A 25,021-nucleotide genomic window follows, 5' to 3' on the forward strand; every position below is an offset into this window, starting at 1 on the left:
TGATAATCTCATTGTAGTTTTGATTTGCATCTCTCTAATGATTACTGATGTTGAGCATCTTTTCATATGTTTGTTGGCATTCTGTATATTTTCTTTGGAGAAATGTCTGCTTAGGTCTTCTGCCCATTTTTGGATTGGGTTGTTAGTTTTTTTGATATTGAGCTTCATGAGCTGCTTGTATATTTTGGAGATTAATCCTTTGTCAGTTGCTTTGTTTGCAAATATTTTCTCCCATTCTGAGGGTTGTCTTTTCGTCTTGTTTATGGTTTCCTTTGCTGTGCAAAAGCTTTTAAGTTTCATTAGGTTCCATGTGTTTATTTTTATCTCCATTTCTCTAGGAAGTGGGTCAAAAAGGATCTTGCTGTGATTTATGTCATAGAGTGTTCTGCCTATGTTTTTCTCTAAGAGTTTTATAGTGTCTGGCCTTACATTTAGGTCTTTAGTCCATTTTGAGTTTATTTTTGTGTATGGTGTTAGGAAGTGTTCTAATTTCATTCTTCTACATGTAGCTGTCCAGTTTTCCCAGCACCACTTACTGAAGAGGCTGTCTTTTCTCCATTGTATATTCTTGCCTCCTTTATCAAAAATAAGGTAACCATATGTGCGTGGGTTTATCTCTGGGCTTTCTATCCTGTTCCATTGATCTATATTTCTGTTTTTGTGCCAGTACCATACTGTCTTGATTACTGTAGCTTTGTAGTATAGTCTGAAGTCCAGGAGCCTGATGCCTCCAGCTCCGTTTTTCTTTCTCAAGATTGCTTTGGCTATTCAGGGTCCTTTGTGTTTCCATACAAATTGTAAAATTTTTTGTTCTATTTTTGTGAAAAATGCCATTGATAGTTTGATAGGGATTGCACTGAATCTGTAGATTGCTTTGGGTAGTATAGTCATTTTCACAGTGTTGATTCTTCCAATCTGAGAACATGGTATATCTCTCCATCTGTTTGTATCGTCTATAATTTCTTTCATCAGTGTCTTAGTTTTCTGCATACAGGTCTTTTGTCTCCTTAGGTAGGTTTAATCCCTAGGTATTTTATTCTTTTTGCTGCAGTGGTAAATGGGAGTGTTTCCTTAATTTCTCTTTCAGATTTTTCGTCATTAGTGTATAGGAATGCAAGAGATTTCTGTGCATTAATTTTGTATCCTGCTACTCTACCAAATTCATTGATTACCTCTAATAGTTTTCTGGTAGCATTTTTAGGATTCTCTATGTATACTATCATGTCATCTGCAAACAGTGACAGCTTTACTTTTTCTTTTCCGATTTGGATTCCTTTTATTTCTTTTTCTTCTCTGATTGTCATGGCTAAAACTTCTAAAACTATGTTGAATTACAGTGGTGCGAGTGGGCAACCTTGTCTTCTTCCTGATTTTAGAGGAAATGGTTTCAGTTTTTCACCATTGAGAACGATGTTGGCTGTGGGTTTGTCATATATGACCTTTATTATGTTGAGGTAAGTTCCCTCTATGCCTACTTTCTGGAGAGTTTTTATCATAAATGGGTGTTGAATTTTGTCAAAAGCTTTTTCTGCATCTATTGAGATTATCATATGGTTTTTATCCTTCAATTTGTTAATATGGTATTTGTTAATATGTATCACATATCACAGTTTGTTAATATGTATCACATTGATTGATTTGCGTATATTGAAGAATCCTTGCATTCCTGGGATAAACCCTACTAGATCATGGTGTATGATCCTTTTAATGTGCTGTTGGATTCTGTTTGCTAGTATTTTACTGAGGATTTTTGCATCTATGTTCATCAGTGATGTTGGCCTGTAGTTTTCTTTCTTTGTGACATCTTTGTCTGGTTTTGGTATCAGGGTGATGGTGGCCTCATAGAATGAGTTTGGGAGTGTTCCTCCCTCTGCTATATTTTGGAAGAGTTTGAGAAGGATAGGTGTTAGCTCTTCTCTAAATGTTTGATAGAATTCACCTGTGAAGCCATCTGGTCCTGGGCTTTTGTTTGTTGGAAAATTTTACATCACAGTTTCAATTTCAGTGCTTGTGACTGGTCTGTTCATATTTTCTACTTCTTCCAGGTTCAGTTTCGGAAGGTTGTGCTATATTTTCTAAGAATTTGTCATTTCTTCCAGGTTGTCCATTTAATTGGCATATAGTTGCTTGTAGTAATCTCTCATGATCCTTTGCATTTCTGCAGTGTCTGTTGTTACTTCTCCTTTTTAATTTCTAATTCTGTTGATTTGAGTCTTCTCCCGTTTTTTTCTTGATGAGTCTGGCTAATGGTTTATCAATTTTGTTTATCTTCTCAAAGTTTTATTTATCTTTGCTATTGTTTCCTTCATTTCTTTTTCATTTATTTCTGATCTGATCTTTACGATTTCTTTCCGTCTGCTAACTTTGGGGGTTTTTTTTCTTCTTTCTCTAATTGCTTTAGTTGTAAGGTTAAGTTGTTTATTTGAGATGTTTCTTGTTTCTTGAGGTAGGATTGTATTACTGTAAACTTCCCTCTTAGAACTGCTTTTGCTGCACCCCATAGGTTTTGGGTTGTCGTGTTTGTCATTTGTTTCTAGGTATTTTTTGGTTTCCTCTTTGATTTCTTCAGTGATCTCTTGGTTATTGAGTAACATAGTGTTTAGCCTCCATGTGTTTGTACTTTTTACAGTTTTTTTGTGTGTAATTGGTATCTAGTCTTATAGCTTTGTGGTCGGAAAAGATACTTGATACGATTTCAATTTTCTTAAATTTACTGAGGCTCGATTTGTGACCCAAAATATGATCTATCCTGGAGAATGTTCCATGAGCACCTGAGAAGAAAGTGTATTCTCTTGTTTTTGGATGTAATGTCTTGTAATTATCAATTAAGTCCATCTTGTTTAATGTGTCATTTAAAGCTTGTTTCCTTATTTATTTTCATTTTGAATGACCTGTCCATTGGTGAAAGTGGGGTGTTAACGTCTCCTACTATTATTGTGTTACTGTCAATTTCTCCTTTATGGTTGTTAGCATTTGCCTTATGTATTGAGGAGCTCCTATGTTGGGTGCATAAATATTTACAATTGTTCTATCTTCTTCTTGGATTGATCCCTTCATCAATATGTAGTGTCCTTCTTTGTCTCTTGTAATGGTCTTTATTTTAAAGTCTGTTTTGTCTGATATGAGAATTGCTACTCCAGCTTTCTTTTGATTTGCATTTGCATGGAATATCTTTTTCCATCTCCTCACTTTCAGTCTGTATGTGTCCCTAGGTCTGAAGAGGGTCTCTTTTCGACGGCATATATATGGGTCTTGTTTTTGTATCCATTCAGCAAGTCTCTGTCCTTTGGTTGGAGCATTTGATCCATTTACATTTAAGGTAGTTATCGATATGTATGTTCCTATTACCATTTTCTTAATTGTTTGGGGTTTGTTATTGTAGGTCTTTTCCTTTGCTTGTGTTTCCCACTTAGAGAAGTTCCTTTAGCATTTGTTGTAAAGCTGGTTTGGTGGTGCTGAATTCACTTACCTTTTGCCTGTCTGAAAAGGTTTTAATTTCTCCATCAAATCTGAATGAGATCCTTGCTGGGTAGAGTAATCTTGATTGTAGGATTTTCCCTTCATCACTTTAAATATGTCCTGCCACTCCCTTCTGGCTTGCAGAGTTTCTGCTGAAAGATCATCTGTTAACATTATGGGGTTTCCCTTGTATATAATTTGTTGCTTTTCCCTTGCTGCTTTTAATATTTTTTCTTTGTATTTAATTTTTGATAGTTTGATTAATATGCGTCTTGGCGTGTTTATCCTTGGATTTATCCTGTATGGGACTCTCTGCGCTTCCTGGACTTGATTATTTCCTTTCCCATGTTAGGGAAGTTTTCAACTATAATCTCTTCAAATATTTTCCCAGACCCTTTCTTTTTCTCTTCTTCTTCTGGGACCCCTATAATTCGAATATTCGTGCATTTAATGTTGTCTCCGAGGTCTCTGAGACTGTCCTCAATTCTTCATTCTTTTTTCTTTGTTCTGCTCTGAGGCAGTTATTTCCACTGTTTCATCTTCCAGGTCGCTTATCCGTTCTTCTGCCTCAATTATTCTGCTATTGATTCCTTGTAGAGAATTTTTAATTTCATTTATTGTGTTGTTCATCATTGTTTGTTTGCTCTTTAGTTCTTCTAGGTCCTTGTTAAACATTTCTTGTATTTTCTCCATTGTATTTCCAAGATTTTGGATCATCTTTACTATCATTTTTCTGAATTCTTTTTCAGGTAAATTTCCTATTTCCTCTTCATTTCTTTGGTCTGGTGGGTTTTTACCTTGCTCCTTCATCTGTTGCATATTTCTCTGTCTTCTCATTTTGTTTAACTTACTGTGTTTGGGGTCTCTCCTTTTCGCAGGCTACAGGTTCGTAGCTCCCATTGTTTTTTGTGTCTGCCCTCAGTGGGTGAGTTTGGTTCAGTGGTTTATGTAGGCTTCCTTGGTGGAGGGGACTGGTTCCTGTTTTCTGGTGGGTGGGGCTGGATCTTGTCTTTCTGGTGTGCAGGGCCGCTTCCAGTGGTGTGTTTTGGGGTGTCTGTGAACTTAGTATGATTTTAGGTGGCCTCTGTGTTAATGGATGCAGTTGTGTTCCTGCCTTGCTAGTTGTTTGGCATGGGGCATCCAGCACTGGAGCTTGCTGGCCGTTGGGTGGAGCTGGGTCTTAGTGTTGAGACCGAGATCTCTGGGAAACCTCTCGCCAATTGATATTATGTGGGGCCAGGAGGTCTCTGGTGGTCCAGTGTCCAGGATTTGACTCTCCTAACTTGGAGGCTCAGGCCTGACACCAGGCCGGGACACCAAGACCCTGTCAGCCCCACAGCTCAGAAGAAAAGGAAAAAAAAAAAATTAAGAGAAAAATCAAATAAAAAAGTAAATAAATTTAAAAAAGAGAGCAACCAAACCAATAAACAAATCCACCAATGATAACAAGCATCAAAAACTAAACTAAGGTAAACATAAAAATCAGAAACAAACCAGTCACAGACAACAAACCCCAAGTCTAGAGTTGCTTCCAAAATCCACCACCTCAGTTTTGGGAGTATTCTTTGTCTGTTCACATATTCCACAGATGCAGGGTTCATCAAGTCGATTGTGGGGATTTAATCTGCTGCGCCTGAGGCTGCATGGAGAAACTTCCCTTTCTCTTCTTTGTTCGCACAGCTCCTGGTGTTCAGCTTTGGTTTTGATCCCGCCTCAGCATGTAGGTTGCCCTCAAGTTCCCAGCCCAGACAGGAGGGGGTTAAAGTAGCAGCTGATTAGGGCTCTCTTGCTCTCTCAGGCTGGGGAGAGGGAATGGTATGGTAGTTGTAATTGGAATGCTGGGCGAGCCTGTGGCGGCAGAGGCCAGCATGACATTGCAACAGCCTGAGGCGTGCCGTGTGTTTTCCTGGGGAAGTTGTCCCTGGATCTCCGGACCCTGGCAGTGGCGGGCTGCACAGGCTCCCCGGGTGGGTGGGTGGGTATTGACCTGTGCTTGTACACAGGATTCTTGGTGGCAGCAGCAGCAGTGTTAGTGTTTCATGCCTGTCTCTGAAGTCCGAGCTGATAGCCGTGGCTTGCGCCCATCTCTGGAGCTCGCTTAGGCAGTGCTCTGCCTTCTGTGGGCACATGGGGAAGGAATCCCCTCTCCTCGCGCACCCCGAAACAATGGTCTCTTGCCTCTTAGGCAGTTCCATATTTTTTCCCGGACTGCCTCCCGGCTAGCTGTGGCACACTAGCCCCCTTCAGGCTGTGTTCACACCGCCAACCCCAGTCCTCTCCCTGGGATCTCAACTCCGAAGCTGGAGCCTCAGCTCCCAGTCCCCAGCTGCCCTGGTGGGTGAGCAGACAAGCCTCTTGGGCTGGTGAGTGCTGGTCGGCACCAATCCTCTGTGCGGGAATCTCTCCACTTTGCCCTCTGCGCCCCTGTTGCTGCGCTCTCCTCTGTGGCTCTGAAGCTTCCCCCCACCATCCCCCCGTCTCCGCCAGTGAAGGGCCTACCTAGTGTGTGGAGACCTTTCCTCCTTCACAGCTCCCTCCCACTGGTGCAGGTCCCGTCCCTATTCTTTTGTCTCCGTTTTTTCTTTTTTCTTTTGCCCTACCCAGGTATGTGGGAATTTTCCTGCCTTTTGGGAAGTCTGAGGTCTTCTGCCAGCGTTCAGTAGGTGTTCTGTAGGAGTTGTTCCACATGCAGATGTATTTTTGATGTATTTGTGGGGAGGAAGGTGATCTTCACATCTTACTCCTCCGCCATCTTGAAGGTCCCCCCCTTAATTGTATTCTTTACCAATTGATTTAACCATGTTTGGACCTCAGTCTTCTTGAAGAGACTTTCCATGTGTTTTATTTTCCAGATTCCCTCCATAAAGGGTTATAACACAAATAAGAATGCAAGACTTATTTAATACATGTTGACTCTTTAACTGGTGTGTCAGAGATGATTTCATCAATGAAGGTATTTGGTCAGGTGTTCTACATACTGAATAAGCAGAGAACATCTTACTGTTCTGGCTCTGAATTGACATTTGACACATTTCCTTTTCTCCTTTACTCTGATTTCTCATCATTCACCCATTGCCCATTCTCTCAGGACCATAAACTCTAGAAGTACATTCTGTCCTGGAATTCACAGCAGTTGACCTCCCTGTAAGCAAAGAAATCTTGAGAAAATGAGCATTTCCTGTGGTTTTCATGTATTCATAATGGTGTGTTCCCTGTAATGGTGAAGTAGACTGATTCTGGGGACCACTGGTGGTCTGTTCATGGCCTGAATTATTTGGGTGTTCCTAATGATGCCGTTACTCTTGCTTTATTGGTGTTTATTGGTATAGTTATTCATATATAAAAGTAATTTTGCCGAGTACCTATTATATGAAGGGGAATTGATTATGTCCTTCTTTTTTATGTAATTTTCTAGTCCTCATAGGTTTCCACAATTTTGCTTCCTCTGAATGAGAGAAGCCACATTGTGTCCTTGATTATTGTTGCTGTTTTGCAGACTTATTTCATTGCATAGTCAAAATAGGAACAAATAGACCCTCAACTTACTCAACCTGGGTGACCACAGAAGAGAAGGAATTCAGGGGCTGTAATTAAGGGCCTTGGAAGTGGGAGAAGTTGGAAAGCTCCCTTTATGTTTTTTATTTGGCATATCCCCATGGATGAATTCTCCCAGTGCCATCCTAATCTTTGACTGTCAGGGGTCTTGGTGTCCATATTTATCTAAGTTTCTCTACAGAGTTTAAGAAAAGGAATCCCCTTTGTACATCTCTGGGAGATGCTAAACAGGTTGAAGTTACTGCTTCTAAAAGCTTGGGAGGTGTTTGTGATAAAGTCATTCAGGCACTAACACGTTTACATAGCCCACATTTTCATCTCAACTTTTAAATAGACCGTATTTTCTAGGCATTAAGACACTCTCCTGCTTCAGTATCTCTACACTTAGTGTTCTCTTTGCCTGGAATTTTCCCCTCACTCAGCTTCACGACTTGCTCCTTCATATTTCTCAATTCTCAGCTTAAGAGTCAGTTTTTCAGAAAGACCTTACTGGACCGTCCTAATTTAGTCTCCTATATAATTCCCTATCATATAGAACCTTGTTTAAGTTCTTTTCCAGCATTTACCACATCTGTGATTATTTAGCATGCCGTTATTTTATCTTAAGCCTCTTCTCTGATTGACCTTCAGGTTTCTGTATCCACATACCTGTTGGACATTCATGCATTTATTTATTCCTGAATATTTATTGAATGTCCACTGAGTGCCAGATGCTAAGATGACAGACAGTCCTGGCCTCTGCCATATTTGTGAAGCCACCTACTTGCTAACATTAATTTGTAACTCTGAAATTAGTACTTGCAGCACTTTTGTAGTCATTCACAGACATGCACAGAGTAGCGAAAAATTAGAATTGATGCACACATTCCCAGCTGAGGTTGAACAAGGCAATGTTTGGCCTTCTTATTTCAGCTCTCATACTATAAACAAGTCTCCTTTTCATGGTCTATTTGGTGCCACGTTTTTTGCATGTTTGTGCTTTTTTTGGTCCTTTCACTGTTTATGGCCCCAAAGCGTAGTGCCAGAGTGCTGTCTAGTGTTCTTGAGCACAAGAAGCTGTGATGTGTCTTACAGAGAAAATACTTGTTAGATAAGCTTTGTTCAGGCATGAGTTATAGCAGTGTTGGCCATGAGTTCAGTGTTCATGAATCAACACTATACAGTGTAGTGAATAGGTATCTTTAAACAGAAACACAGATAAAACAAGATTATGTGTTGATCAGTTGGTGAAAATTTTTTGACCAGAGGCTCACAGGAACCTAACCCTATATTTCCTCTGGGAGTTCAGTATTCACTAATTCAGTGTTCACAGTGACTTTACAGAACATAACTACTGCAGATAATAAGAATCAACTGTACTTGCAAATTATCTTAAGTGCAAAGAAGGAAACAGGTTGCTGTGATGGAGAGTAATTGGTAGTGATAAGACAGAGACCTTCTTTTTAGTTTGGGCCTCTTTGGAAGTAACATTTAAGTGGAGGTCCATGGAACACATAGGACAAAGAACATATCAGCCATAAACAATGGCTGTAAAGTAGGAAGGAGCCTGATATATTTAAGGAATTGAAAGAAAAGCATTATAGCTGGAGGAGGGTAGCACAGGATGAAGTTGGAGAAGAAAGCAGGAACTCGATTATATTGCCTTTTGGAGACCACACTAAGGAGTTTAGTTTTGGAATATGTACTGTGAAGGCATGGGAAGGTTTTAATTGGGGGAGCGAGATGATATGCTTTATGTTTTAAAAAGATAATTATGTCTGCTGTGGGGGGAATGGATTAAAGAGGGCAAGGGGTGAAATGGAGAAATGAGTTAAGAGGCATCACCATCCATATTCAGTAATTGCCATATCTGCCTTTATTACCTCCTAAATAGTTCTCAGCTCTATCCCCTCCCCACTGTTGCACTTCACCATCTTTGCCTGATCTGCTCCCACAGCTTTGTAACTGATCACACTCTGCCTAAACCCTGTCTACTGTGTGTCCAGAGAGATGCCATCTATTGAAGCCACTCATCTTACCATGCCACTGCCCTCCTTAAAACCCTCCAGTGACTCCCTAGACGTCTTGACAGTCTGGTGCCTCTTTGCCTTTCAAGCACCATCCAACACTATGCTTTGTACCTATAGACAGGATTTTTCTCTGTCTCCCCACACATCAGTTGTTTTGGGCCTGCTTGACTTCCTTTGCTTATGAATCCTTCACCACCTACCATCTCATGCAGGGTTAGAAGCCCTTGGTATGCGCTCCTATGGTACCCAAAGCAAGAACCTTATACTTAATCATTTTCTGTCATTATCATCTATGTATCATCCAGGTCCTTAACTTTCTTCCTCAGAGTTAGACTGTGAATTTCATATATTTTATTTGTTTTTGAATCCCCAACATCCATCACAGTTTTTAGATTCTAGTAAAGATATAATAAATGTTTGTTGAATGGACCCATTAATGTTAATGTTTTCTAATTTCTTGGCCAGTATTAGGTGATACTTTACCTTTATACCATATTCTTTTTATAGAAATAAAACCAGTGTCACACAACATAAATGTTCATTTATTCATTCCAAAAATGTTTATCGAGTCCCTGGAGGTGTTCTAACAATGGAGTATAGAGTAGTGACCAAAACAAAGTCCCTGCTGTCTTGGAACTTAGATGTGTGTATGACCTATCTATAACTGTATGTCTATTTTGACCTCTTTCTCTCTCTCTCTCTACACACACACACACACACACACACACACCCCGTTGACCCTTGAGCAACACGTGTTTGAACTGCACGGGTCCACTTATACTCATGTATTTTCCAATAGTAAACACTATAGTACTACATGGCCTTTTGGCCTGCAGTTGGTTGGATCTGTGGACATGGAGGAACCATGGATATGGAGGGCTAACTATAAATTATATGTGGATTAGCTACCATATTGTTCAAGGGTCAGTGGTGTGTGTATGTGTGTGTATGTGTATGTATATGTATATATGCACATGTATCTGTATATGCACTTTTAATTCTGAATAGTTTTCAATTTACAGAAAAGCAGTGAAGATAGTACAAGGAGTTTTCATATGCCCCATATCCAGTTTCCCTTATTATTAACATCTTACATTAGTAGGGTACATTTGTTACAATTAATGAACCAATACGGATAAATTACTATTAACTAAAGTCCATTCTTTATTCAGAATACTTAGTTTTTTCCTAATGTCCTTTTTCTGTCCAGGATCGCATTCATGACCTCATTACATTTAGGAATCATGCCCTTTTAGGCTCCTCTGAGCTGTGACCGTTTTTCAGACTCTTTGTTTTTGATGACCTTGACAGTTTTCAGGAGTAATGTAGAGTGGAGAATGCCCCTCAATTTGGGTTTATCCAGTATTTTTCTCATGATTAGATGGGGATTATGGGTTCTTGGGGAGAAGACTACAGTGGTAAAGTGCCATTTTCATCACTTCATATTAATGGTACATGCTATCAACATGCATTATCACTGTTGAGGCCTTGATCACTTGGCTGAGGTAGTGTTTGTCAGGTTTTTACAGGCTAAAGTACTCCCCCCTACCCCTACCACCGTACTTTTATTTTTTGGAAGGAAGTCTCTGTGTGGATCCCACATTTAAGGGGTGGGGAGTAATGCTCCACCTTCTTGAGGAGGCAGTATTTACATAAATTATTCTGAATTCTTCTATACAGTAGACTTGTCTCTACTCTCCCATTTATTTTTTTAGGCAATCATTTATTTATATCAGTATGGACTCATGGATATTTATTTTATATTTTGGTTTATAATCCAATACTACTTTATTTATTTTGTTGCTCACGTTTTTCTACTTTTCTACTTTTGGCCATTTGGAGCTCTTCTGTGTTCCTTTGGCATACTCCCATACATTTGTTTTTTGAGCACTTCCTTATTTTCTGATACTATAAGGATACTCAAGTATCTTTTTTTTGAAATTTTAAATAATTTCCCCTCAATGATTTCATATAGAGTTTGAAAATAATTTGATGTGCTTATAAATTCGAGATTATTATTAAGTAGATAAAACATTTTTCAATATTGGTTTTATTTTTTGTGATGATTTATAAAGCTACTTTTCAAAGATGAAAATATATATGAGTATGAGTTTTCTCAAAATATATTATGTTTATGATCAGTTTTATGCTTTCAATTTGTTCAGATATAATTTTTTGCTTTGCACATCATATTAGAGAATTTTTACATTTCTCTGGGCTTCAACGATGTTTATGGTTGCCAGTAGCTGAGCAGATATCATTATGCTGGAAGTGTTTCAGTGATTATATATGCTGAGTGGTAAGCTTGCTTAGTCTAAAAAAAGGACTCCATAATATTTGGCTTTTGGTTATAATTACCAGTCATGGTTGCCAGAAATTAAGTTTAGCTTTTAGAAGCCTGGAATTCTTCATATGTTTATCTCTAACTAAATATTTCAGAGACTGTTATGAAACTGTCAGTAATTCCATTATGTATTATATGTTCAGCATATTCTTGAGTTACAGCTGATGGAATAACGAATGACGTGATTGTACAACAATATGAGAAATGCTTAAGATAACAGGATGTAAATAGTAATATTTAGTTTGATTACAACTTTGTTTAAAAGGAATCTGACTGACCCCAAATACAAATGAAAGACTAGAAGGAAAATACCAAAATGTTAATATTAGTGAATGCCTATTAGGTAGTGTGACACAGCTTTGCTGTTATTTTCCAATTTTAAAAAATTGGCATGTGTTACTTGTTTAATGAGGAAATGAAGGCACTTTTAAAATTTAGGAAAAAACACATTTTACAAGGATTTCTATTGGGTGATAATTTGTTTGCTCCATTCTAGATATTGAAAGTTAAAAGGCCTTTAAAAAAATATTCCATAACTCAAGTTGGTTTCCTCCACTGATGATCTGGTGAGCCAGTTCTTATTTTTATAATAATAATACTTTACAGTTTACAAATTTAGAATATATTCTATTTCATTTTCAAAAATCTTTATTTGATGGATTTTTACTTCATTTATACACACAAATTGATCAGAGTATAAAGGTGAACACTCGGTGTTTATGTATTGAAACCATGACTTCAGTAATGTCTGCTCAGCTGGAGCAAAGTTGGAGACCCAGGGGCCCAAAGGCCACAGAGCCTGGGCTTTTTGCTGCTGCTGCTGCTGCTGCCGCCGCCGCTGCTGCTAACAGACAGACCACATTTTGAGGGACAGCCTCACATTCCTCTCATAGGAGACTGATAGCCTCAGTAGGTACCTTGGGGAGCCTCTTTGGATTAAAAATACCTATGTTATCTATTTGCTTTTGATTTTTTTTAAGCTTCTGGTGGTGAAGGGGAGGTGAACTGAGGCTTGGAAGTTGCAGAGTAGCTTTTGCAGGCTGATGTCTCTGGGTGTCCTCAGGATGGGTCATAGGTAGGAGATTGTGGTTTACAAACGATACATTCCAGTCTCCAAAAAATTTGCAAGAGTGCCACAATAAAAGGCAGATGCATTTAAAATCTTTTCTTTTTGTAAAGCCTTAAAAAAAAAATACTTTTCTTTCTAACTTAATGTATAGAGATATATTCAAAGGAACATTATTTTGGCCTTAAGCCAGAGGAAAATTTCTTTTTTTCTAATGTGACCCTTGTCTGTCACTGGGAAGTATCTTGACATGCAAGAGAATGGGACTGGAGTGATCATTTCCTTGGTTGCCTCCTGGGGGGTAGTCTGTTTCAGTAGAAGATTCTGATGTGTATATAAAATAGTGGTGGCATTCCCAGCAGCATCTGGTAGCCTAGCTCTGGAGTTAGGATTGCAACATCAAAAACAGGGTCTGCATTCTAGTAGCAGTCTCATTTCATGCTGTTAGTGGGATTAGTTCTTCCAGTCTGCTAGTGTGCCACTGTGTGGTATCAGCTTGCCTTGTGTATTGATAGGAGGGTGTACAGTACACTAAAATGATACACTAAAATGATAATTAAGAATTGCAAAACTGTAATGCCTCTTTTCTTAATAATGACCCTCAAAGTAGCCCTTCAAAATCATTGCAACAAAACTTAGCTGTTCACAAAATTATTTCAAAATTAAGAAATAACTATATATCATATAATAAAAAAAACTATGGTTAATATTTGGTTATATTTGCTTTATCCATCTTTATGTGTATGTACATATATGTATGTATGAAACTGTGTGTATGCATATACATACTTTCTTACTGAACCATTTGAAAGTAAGTTGCAGACATGACACATGATGGGTTTCTTTTTTTTTTAAATTTATTTATTTATTTATTTTTATTTGTTTATTTTTGGCTGCACTGGGTCTCCATTGCCGTACATGAGCTTTCCCTAGTTGCGGTGAGTGGGGGCTACTCTTCGTTGCGGTGCGCGGGCTTCTCATTGCGGTGTCTTCTCTTGTTGCGGAGCACGGGCTCTAGGCACGCAGGCTTCAGTAGTTGGGGCACGCAGGCTCAGTAGTTGTGGTTCATGGGCTCTAGAGTGCAGGCTCAGTAGTTGTGGCTCACGGGCTTAGCTGCTCTGTGGCATGTGGGATCTTCCTGGACCAGGGCTCGAACCCGTGTCCCCTGCATTGGCAGGCGGATTCTTAACCACTGTGCCACCAGGGAAGCCCTGTGGGTTTCTTTTTAAGTGCAGTTTGTCTAAATAGTCCTTATATTGCATGGCTACTACTCCCTTCCCCTCTTGTCACCCTCTCCCTACATTAGCACCCCCTATCTGGGTAACCCATATTGACAACCCAGTATATATCCTTCCATATTTATTCCATGCTTAGGTAATTACATGTACACATATTCATATATGCAGTTTTGTCATTGTGTTACAGAAATGAAATCATACGCACATTTTTCTGCATCTTGCTTTCCTTACTCAAGTGTACTTTGGGGAATGCCTTTAAAAAAAGAAGTCAACTGATATCACTGTAATTAATTTCTTGTTTTTAATAACTTTCAGATATATTTCACATACTATAAATATACATATTTAAACTGTATAATTCAATGGTTTTTAGTATATTTATAGAATTTTGCAACCTGATCACCCACAATCAATTTGAGAGCATTTTTGTCACCCTAAAAAGAAACATGGTATCCAGTAGCATTTACTCTCAGTTTCCCCCCAAACTCACTCCTGGTTTTAAGCAAACAGTAATCTACATTCTGTCTCTATAGATTTGCCTATTCTATCTGTTTCGTAAATGGGATATGTAGTCCTTTTCATATGACTTATTTCATTTAAGATACTATTTTCAAGGTCTGTCCATGTTTTAGCTTTTGCTATACTATCTGAATATTTTACTATAATCAGGTATTAGGAAAAAACCAAAATACTTAAAATTTACATTATAATGTTTTATTATGTTAACAATAGTTGATTCTATGTGAGGGTTATACGAGTGATCATTTTACTAGTCCATCAACTTTTATCTATGTTTTAAAAATTATTCTTGAGTGTCTGAATTTTTTTTTTTTTTTTTTTTTTAAATTTTTATTTTTGGCTGTGTTGGGTCTTCGTTTCTGTGCGAGGGCTTTCTCCAGTTGCGGCAAGCGGGGGCCACTCTTCATCGTGGTGCGCGGGCCTCTCACTGTCGCGGCCTCTCTTGTTGCGGAGCACAGGCTCCAGACGCGCAAGCTCAGTAGTTGTGGCTCACGGGCCCAGTTGCTCCGCGGCATGTGGGATCTTCCCAGACCAGGGCTCGAACCCGTGTCCCCTGCATTAGCAGGCAGATTCTCAACCACTGCGCCAGCAGGAAAGCCCCTGAATTTTTTAATTAAGGTATAATTTACACAGAATGAAACACGGTTCTTAAGTGTTGAGGTTTTTTAGTTTTAGTTTTATTTGGTTTTGTTTTTGTTTTGCCATGCATGTAGCATCCTAGTTCCCCAACCAGGGGTTAAACCCGCACCCCTCCCCCACAGTGGAAGCACAGAGTCTTAACCACTGGACTGCCAGGGAAGTCCCAACTTTTATCTATATTTGATAATAATAAAAATTTAAGAAAAGTGCTATTAGAATGTTTTCTATGATAACATTATTGAAATATTTACATATTAAAAATTTAAAACCACACTTAAATAAATTAAATTTAAATTTAATTAAGTTGTAAATGCCTTAAGCATTCCAAAATTATAAAATTATTTTTTCTAGTCTTTTTGGTTTTGTTTAAATTAAAATTTTAAGCTATTTGGAATTTCAAATTCTAATCCATTTAAAAAATTCATTTTCTAGATAGACAGACATTTTATCTGGAAATAACGATGGTTTTTTAATTCTTCTCCATATTTTTGTCTATTATCTTGCCTCATTGCATAGGCTAGCACATTTTTTAAAAACTTGTAATTTCTTGCTCTGTGTATCCGTTCTTCTCTTTTTAATATTTATTTATTTATTTGGCTGCACCGGGTCTTAGTTGCAGCATGTGGAACCTTCATTGCCGCATGCGAGATCTTCGTTGCGGCATGTGGGATCTTTAGGGCATGTGGGATCTTTAGTTGCATCTTTAGTTGAGGCATGCGAACACTTAGTTGTGGCATGTGGGATCTAGTTCCCTGACCAGGGAACAAATCCGGGTCCCCTGCATTGGGAGGGCAGAGTCTTAGCCACTGGACCACCAGGGAAGCCCCTCTTCTCCCAAGTTTTTTGATCATCTTTACGATCATTACTCTGAACTCTTTCTTGGGTAGATTGTCTATCTCCACATCACTTAGTTCTTCTTCTGGGGTTTTATCTTGTTCCTTTGTCTGAAACATACTCCTCTATCACCTCATTTTGTCTAAATAGCTATTTATATTTTTATGTATGTGGTAGGTTGGTTATGTTTCTCAACCTTGGAGAAGTGGCCCTCTGTAGGAGACGTACTGTGCATCCCAGCAATGTACACTCCCTTCTCGTCACCCGAGGACCAGGGGCCAGCTGGTCCTAGGGTAGTGTCTGGCCTGCATTTGCAGGCTGTGGGACTGTAGTTTTCTTGCTTCTAATATCTGGCCCCTGGTGGGTGGAGTTGGGTCTTGGTCCTCTGGTGGGCAAGGCCATGTCTAGGGGCATGTCTAGAGGCAGCTGTGGGCTCAGGAAGTCTTTAGGCAGCCTGTCTACTGATGGATGGGGCTGTGTCCCCACCCAGTTTGTTGTTTGGCCTGAGGCGTTCCAACACTGGAGCCTACAGGCTGTTGGGTGGGGCCGTCTTGGTGCCAAAATGTCAGCCTCCAAAAGAGCTCACACAGATGAATGCTCCCCAGTATATCTGCCACCAGTGTCCAAGTCCCCAGGGTGGGCCACAGATGCCCCCCTAGTAGACCCTCTAAGACCAGCAGGTAGGTCTGGCCCAGGCTCCTGTCAGATTACTGCTTTTGCTCTTGGTCCCTGTGCATGTGAGATTTTGTGTGCGCCCTTTAAGAATGAAGTCTCTAGTTCCCCCAATCCTGTGGAGCTCCTGCAGTCAAGCCCTCCTGGCCTTCAGAGCCAAATGCTCTGGGGGCTCGTCTTCCTGGGTGCTGGACCCCCTGGAGTTAGGGGGCCTGACCGTGGGACTCAGAACTCTCACTTCTGCAGTAAAACCTCTGTAATATAATTATTCTCCAGTTTCTGGGTTGCCCACCAAGGGGGTATGAGATTTGATTATATCATAAGTCCGCCCCTCCTACCAGTGGTTTCGTCTTTATATCTTTAGTTGTAGAGGATCTTTTCTGGTAGGTTTCAGTCTTTTTTTTTTTTGGCTGTGCCACGTGACTTGTGGGATCTTAGTTCCCCGACCAGGGATTGAACCCATGCCCCCTGCAGTGGGAGCCCAGAGTCTTAACCACTGGACCGCCAGGGAAGTCCTGTTTTCAGTCTTTTTTAATGATGGTTCTGCAGATTGTGCTCATAAGAGGAAGTGAGCTTAGGGTCCTTCAGCTCTGCCATCTTGGCTGCTCTCCAGAATATTTTTAATCATAAAAAAGCGTTAACTTTTGGGCGCTAGTTCTGGAGGCTGGGAAGTCCAAGGTCAAGGCGCCGGCAGATTCGAAGTCTGATGAGATCGCTCTTCCTCATTCATAGGCATCTTCTCATTGTGTCCTTGTATGGCAGAGCTAGGTAGCACATTTAGAACAGTTTGAATAATAATCATGAATAGACTGTTTATTTGTAATTTTTGATGGCAGTCTCATCTCTTGTTCCAGTTTTAAGGTTTTATGTTTTTTGATAAATACTATTTATTAGGTTAAGGAAGTTTTCTTCTAACATTAAAATAGGTAAAACAGAGCAATCAAATCAGAGAGTTAAATGAAAAATAAATCTGATGAAAAACAATTCTAAAAAGTAGAACAGAAATGATTACTGAAGACAGAGAGTAATAATCAGCTGATGGGACTGCTAGAAGTTCTTACATTCAGTCAAAAAAAACCCTGTTAGTCCTGAATATGTTCCAAATCAATGTGTTAGAGTAAAAGAAAAGCAGAGAGATCTGAGAAATACTGGGACACCACTGGTACATGCCCAAATAGGTTTCACTGGGTAAATCCTAGGGCCACTGTATGCTTGGAGATAAAAGCCCTTCTAGAAGAAAGCATGCCAATTCACCAATAAAAACAGATACATTCTTAGCACTGTTTTAAGGGATGTTCATTTTGTCAAAGGTTAAAATTATTGGATAGGTTAGTTGCCTTGTGAATATACTCTTCTTGAATATATACAATGAATATAATTATATTCTTATGAATATATTCTTAACAAACCTATTGATATTCATTAAATTTTAAACAGCTCAAAATTTCACATTATGGTAAAGAGTACAGGCCATGAATATGAATATGTGCTGATGAAAATATGAATATAGTCTTGGGGCTTCCCTGGTGGCACAGTGGTTGAGAATCCACCTGCCAATGCAAGGAGCACGGGTTTGAGCCCTGGTCCAGGAAGATCCCACATCCTGCAGAGCAACTAAGCCCGTGCGCCACAACTACTGAGCCTGCACTCTAGAGCCTGCAAGCCACAACTACTAAGCCCATATGCCCCAGCTTCTGAAGCCTGCACGCCTAGAGCCCGTGCTTTGCAATGAGAAGCCTGAGCACCGCAGCAAAGAGTAGCCCCCGCTCGCCGCAACTAGAGAAAGCCCGCGCGCAGCAACGAAGACCCAACACAGCCAAAAATAAAAATAAATAAATTTATTTTAAAAAATATGAATATAGTCTTAATGAGTATATTGATATTCATTAAATTTTAAACCAGGTTCAAAAATGCCCCAATATGGTCAAGAACATAGCTTATGAATATGAATATAAACTTATGAAAATGTTCATGAATATATTGGTATTTATTAATTTTAACCTGCATTAAAACATTTTCCCAATAGGGCAAAGAAGAATATATTCATGAATATATTCATGAGGAGGATATATTCATGAATATAATCATTATAAAGAATATATTCACATTAACTGAATATATTTGTGAAGAATATATTTATAGGAAAATTAAACCACTCTATAGCTCTTTGCTTTTTACAAATTAAATAGTTCTTAAAATACTGCTATGAAGCAAATACTAAAATTTCACTGGAATCTTCAAAGAATGAAAGTATAAACTTGGTACATTTAGTGAATTGATCTGTTTATGAATAGGCTTCTATTGAATAGTTTTTGACAAATTAACTTAGAGCCCTCTCTGTCAACATGAGATGAATCATTATTTATTACATCTACTCTGGGAAAGCCAAGACAAGAAAGAGAGGATATTGAAAACAGCTTAGGCTATCTGAGTACTCAGAGTAGACTGATTAATGACACTAAAGAAATGATGGCACCTGTTAGAAGTAAGTATGACTGCTATGCCAGGCAGTGGGTGTAGCCAGACACTGTTGTTTCAAGTTCTCTTCATTCTCCTTGGGCTCACATTCATGAGACTGTGTAGTTTAGTAATAAAGAGTGGTATAGGGTTGGACTTCCTACGTTTGAAACCAAACTCCGTTCACTGCCCCTGCACCTTGAGTCCTTTTTAAAAATTAAGGTATAATTTATATATAGTAAGATGCACATATACTACCATTAATATTCTTGTGCTTTTTGTGGACACAGAACTCATGTTCAAAGTCTTTTTTGATGAAAGGAGTATTAGTTATTGTATATTAAATACTAATAGATATTAAGCAACACATCTGCTGTGTTTTGAGACAAATATACTGGTTAAAAGGAAGCTTTAGCAACAAAATACAAAATAATTAAATATGAATACAACTAAAAGGACTGTCATCTAATATTTATTACTGGATTTTAGTTTAGATATGGAATGGAAAAGTTAGAATGGGGTCAGTTTAGAATGGGCTTTCCAGGCCACTAAGGGATCTGGATCTTTTCTTCTTAGTGAAGTGCCGGATAACTAAATAATAGGTGCTTACCATACCTTCTCATTTGACATTCACAGCAACATTAACAAGTGGGTGCCTCTTACATTAGATTGCAAACACATCTAGGGTGTATCTGGGAGACACATCTCTTTCTTTTGCTATAGGATAATTTAACATCTTTTCAAACTTGGAGCTGATGATGCTCTAAAGTTTACTATTTTCTTTTGATGATTTGGTCGTATTTTGGGTCTGGGGAGTTTGATCCAGTTACCATCTGTAAAGTGATAGAACTTAACTCAAAGGAGGGAAACTGGGAAATCGCATGGCTTGCTTTGTGAGTTTCTTACTTCACCTTTGTATTTTGGTAGTTCAGAAAGGAATTCTGAGGCTTCACACAGTTTGCCTGAGATTTTATAAATCAAGCATTCTTCATGGCTTTTGTCCACCTTAAGGAGATTGACTCTCTGGACAGCTTGAACATTGCTCATCCAGACGCGTCCTGTTAGTAACAACCCAAAATTTTCAACCCATTTATAAAAAACACACATTATAGGCACATCTTTTGGGGGAAAAAAAAGCCCAAATATTATTTAAATCCCTTTACATTCAATGGGTACTCAGAAATAACCATCTACTTCACGTACATATCTGAGCAAAAAATTAACCATTAAATGTAAATAGATGCTGAGTGGGCCAGATCTTGTGACCACCTTGTTTATATTGATGTTCTGAATGTGATATTAAGTTTCAGAGGTTTGTATAAAGAATTCTGTAAAATGCTTAACTCCTTCATTAACTTTACTGCTAAACAGCAAGCTTCTTAAGGGCCATATTCATGTCTGATTTATGCTTACTATGGTATAATAGCGTCTAGCACAATTTATTGTACATAGAAGATGCTTAATCTTTATATTTTTAAGGAATAAATATATGAAGTATCTGTCATGGAAATACTTACAATATTTATAAGAGATTTTAGCTGAACTATCAAGTCATTGGAACATAGATTTTCCTACAGTATTTACATTTCTCTATGATGTTTGTGTTGCTGTCTTGCTATTAATTACGTAAAGGAGGTAGATGTGCACCCTTGTCTCTGTCTCTGTTGTCTTAATGAAGATGTCCTCTTTTCTTCTGTGTACCCAATCTTTGTGCACTAAAATTCTGCTTCTCACAGTTTCACAGTATATTAGATTTGTTTCTTAGCCCTTTTCATGTCTGGGGTCTTCTTTACTATAAAATGGAGGAAAATGTCTAGCAACTTGAAAAGTTTTTAAATTTTTATATATTGTTAGGCTTGAAGTAAATGTCAGATCTAAGAGGATCCTGAGAGACCACTATTCAGCCGCTTTATTTTACTGATGAAGAACCCTAAGTTCTACTTCCTCACTATAACGGACATACTGTTTTGTAATTGCTTGTTTAATTGTAGGCATTTCTAGCTGGACTTTAAACTCAGTGGGAGTAGGGATAACAGCTGTCTTATTTAATGCTGCATCTCTGGCACAGAGCACAGTGCTTGGAAGAGAATAGACGTTGAGTTATTGGTGTTGAATAAATAAATAAATGAATCAAGATTGGTGAAGGGACATGCAGCCCACAGCTGTTGCATCCCAGTTCAGCACACTAAAAGTTGGATGTTTGTAATCTACTCTGTCACTCCAGGGAGTCGAGGTTTGTGGAAATGATAGATTTCCTTAAGTCTGTGCCAAAATCTACAACTTATACATTTGCACACATTGGCTTTCAACATGCAGAGGACTGCTGTATGGAACAGCAGTTGATCAAAGAAACACTAGAGGATGTGCTGCCTCATTTTTGCTAGGGTGATATATAAACACATGCTTCATTAATATATAAACTCATGAATGGTTTATGTGGAAGGGGGTGTAGTAAATATCATCTGTTTCAGTCCTCTGATTTCTCCTTCCCAGTAAGGTTCAGGCTCTTTTTTGGCCTTTGTAACTCTTCATGTCATTTCCATTTATTTTTCTGAACTTGTCCTGCTACTTTCCTTAATCTACTACATTCTCAAGCAAATGAAGATGTTTGCTATTCTTTGTGCACCCTGAACTTCCCACCTTCTTGCGTTTACTCAACATTGTTTCCTCCCTGTAATTCCCATGTTCTGCATATCCTAATCCTATCCATTTAGTTAGTCCACAAGTATTTGTTGAGGTTGTTATGTGCCTGGCATGGGGCTCAGAGCTGAGTGTAATGATTAATAAAACCATGCTCAAGGTGGATTAATGAAACCACCTCTATTAACACTCTAATAGAGGTGGACATTTAAGTTTGGTAACATCAAGTCCCAAGGGGACAAATGAAGTGGGAACTACAGAGCCTTTGATGGGGAGGGGTTGAAGAAATGACTCTAAATCAGTGGTTCTCAAATGGAAGTGGGGTAGAAGAAAGCATTTGACAATATCTGGAGACATTTTTGGTTGTCACAACTTGAGTCAGGGGGGGCAGTTACTGGCTTCTAGTGGGTAGAGGCCAAGGATGCTGTAAAATATCCTATGCACAGAACAGTCCCCACAACAAAGAATTACCCTGCCCAAATGTCAGTAGTGCTGAGGGGTGAAAAACCTTGTTCTAAATCAAGTTGCAAAGATTGAGTAGGATGATGTTTAGCTACCATCCCCCCCCCCCCAAAAAAAAGACAGTATTTGTAAAGATCTGGAGTTAAGATACCATAGATTGGAGAACTAGAATGAATCAATATGGTTGGAGCTCAGCTTTTGAATGGGAAGGAATTAAGTTTGAGCAGTCAGCCTCACTGGTAGAGTCTAGATCCAGAGGCCGCAAAAAGCCATGTTGAGAAAATTGCAGTGTCTTCTCTTTGGCTCTTTGGAGCCTCTAACAGAGAGCGATTTTACTGTAGGCAAACCCTAAATACACACTAATGTCAATCCACTAACAGGTAAACAGTTTATATACTCTGGTGTTTTATAACTAGTAACGAATCTCAGTTTATCAGTAGATACCCATGGTGAAGCACTGTGGCTGAGAACATCCATTCTAGCAAGTCTGAACTCTTGGTTACCCATCTACTAAGGATCGTTGATGAGGCTATGTAAGGGAGGTCCTTGTTAGCTGAGGATAACTGGCACTGAAAGGGCATTTAAAGTGAACCCACTTAAAGTAGGGATGAAAATTTTATGGTAGCTAGTGAGGGGACTTGACTGGGGCTTTGTATTGGGGGTCCTCAATACCACTCCCAGGGTTGATGACTTCTTAGAAGGACTCACAGTACTTAGAAAGCTGTTATACTCACAGTTACAGTTTATTACAGTGGAAGAATATAGATTAAAACCAGCTAAGGGAAAAAGCAGATGAGTGAAGTCCAGGAGAAACCATGCATAAGATTCTAGGTGTGCCTTCCCAGTGGAGTCACATGAAGACACACTTAATTCTCCCAGCAAAACATGTCACATATTTGTCAACCAGGGAGGCTTCCTGAACCTTGGTGTCCATGGTTTTTGTTGAGAGTCAGTCACGTAAGCATGCAATGCTCATGTGACTGACCTTAACTACTTAGTCTCCAGCCCCCATAGGTCAGGCTGGTACAATGTGGCCCTAAGTCTCAGGCATACAAAACAGTCTCCTCAGGCAAAATATTCCATGAATTTAGGGGTCACCTCCCAGGAGCTTGTCAAGGATTAATTCTCCTTTCATTGAATATACAGTGTTTGAGCAACCCTAGCCTGCTGAATTAACCTTTTACTGCGTCAGTTTTTGTTTTTGTTTTTTTTTAAGGTTAAGGAAATTATGTTTTATTCCTGCTTTATTATAAGGTTTTTTTAAATGTGGGAGAATATACATAACATAAAATTTACCATTTTAACCATTTTTAAGTGTATGGTTCAGTGTTACTGAGTATATTCACATTGCACATTGTTGTGCAATGCATCTCTAGAACTTTCATCATCTGAAATTAAAAATTTAATGTACCTGTTAAACAGTTACTCTCCATTCCAGTCTCCTCCAGCCCCAGGTTATCACTATTCAACTTTCTGTCTCTTTGAATTTGACTCTTGCAGGTAACTCTTTTTTTAAAATATTTTATTTATTTATTTATTTTAGTTGTGCCAGATGTTAGGGGCAGCACGTGGGATCTTGAGTTGCAGCGTGCAGGATCTTTAGTTACAGTGTGCGGACTTCTTAGTTGCAGCATGCATATGGGATCTAGTTCACTGACCAGGATCAAACCTGGGCCCCTTGCACTGGGAGCACAGAGTCTTACCCACTGGACCACCAGGGAAGTCCCCAAGGTAACTCTTCTAAGTGGAATTATACAGTATTTGTCCTTCTGTGGTTGGCTTATTTCACTTAGCATAAAGTCTTCAAGATTCATCCATGTTGTAGCATGTATTAGAATTTCATTCCTTTTTTAACACTGATACTGTATAGGCTTCAACTAAAAAAAAATTAATAGTTTTTTAAAAATCTTGTATTTAACAAGATCTATATAATCGAAGCTCTGTGCTAATCTTCAGAATGAACAAGAAGTGGCTTGAATGTTCATTTGGGGGGCATAGCTTTTCTGACAAAATTATATAAGCAGAATACAGTGTTCTTCACCAGTTTCATCTCACTGAGCCGGGTCAGGAAAAGCGATGCTTTTGTGGAAATATCCCTTGGTTTCTTCCGTTTTCCTAAGAGAAGATTTTAATTCATTCTTTTTTGAAATATCTGTTGTATCATCTTTGAGAATTCCCCACATTTGCTATCTGGTCTAAGTATGCCAGACATTAATCTGTAAAAATGGCTTTGCATATGATTAAATCAGTTCTCCAGCATTTTTTCAGCAACTTGTTCAAATCCTGCATTTTTGGAAAAGTTTGTAGTTTCAGTTTACATTCATCCTGCTTATATATGGTCAGGTATTTGCAGCATCCAAAAATGAGAGAGTGACATAAACAGGTTCCCAGAAGTAGACTCTAGTATTTAGAGGGGGAGTTTGAATGGGGACTGGGCAGCTCATTAGTGAATATTTTGTGTATGACAGCTTTTGCTTCTCTTCACAGTCTCATGATTATAGGGTCATAGTTAATGTGTCTGGATAATGAGGACTCCGGTACTTTGTGGGAGTAGTGACTGTTTGCTCAATAATTTGTTTGAGAATTTAGCTCACTAACCCATTCAAGGCCCAAACTGAGTGAGTGCTTCTCACAGAAATCCCTGGAATGTGTTTCTTTAAGTTGTCATACTTTGAACTTTCAAAAGTTTAGCAGACTGACAGAGGCTTTTGGGTTTTGAGTTGTAAGCCTTTACAGTTCCCGTGTTTCTAATGCCTTATCTGCTTACATTGTGTTCAGAGTAATCCATCCTTAGTGTTTACAGGCCTAACGTACATGCAAGTATAAAAATAGATTGCCAATAAAAAAAAAAAGAATAAATTGCCAGCCTATGGGCACCAGGTCTGTGTCAGGCTGGGTCATCACAAGAAGCAATCACTCGTAGCTTGAGAAGTCTATAAATCAGAAATCAATGGATTTTTTTTCCCCACACCCTCATGAAACAGTGGTGCTTAATGTTCAAATATGTTATAATGTGGAGATGATTACCAAGAAAGCATCAACATGGGTGAACTGGGGATTACTAATTTTAAAACAAGGAAAGTCCTCCCCCTTCCTTCTCCAGCACCTAGGGGTTATGGAGAAATGG

At 38.8% G+C, this 25,021-nt stretch overlaps 1 protein-coding gene across 8 annotated transcripts in view; it reads left to right on the forward strand.

The window, feature by feature from the left end:
* KIAA1958 overlaps positions 1–25,021 on the forward strand; it is a 225,725-nt gene that overhangs the window by 41,073 nt on the left and 159,631 nt on the right. The gene's annotated exons all lie outside the window — the stretch shown is intronic.

The sequence above is a fragment of the Balaenoptera borealis genome (genome assembly GCF_965194805.1).
Source record: "Balaenoptera borealis genome assembly, chromosome: 8".
NCBI lineage: Eukaryota > Metazoa > Chordata > Mammalia > Artiodactyla > Balaenopteridae > Balaenoptera > Balaenoptera borealis.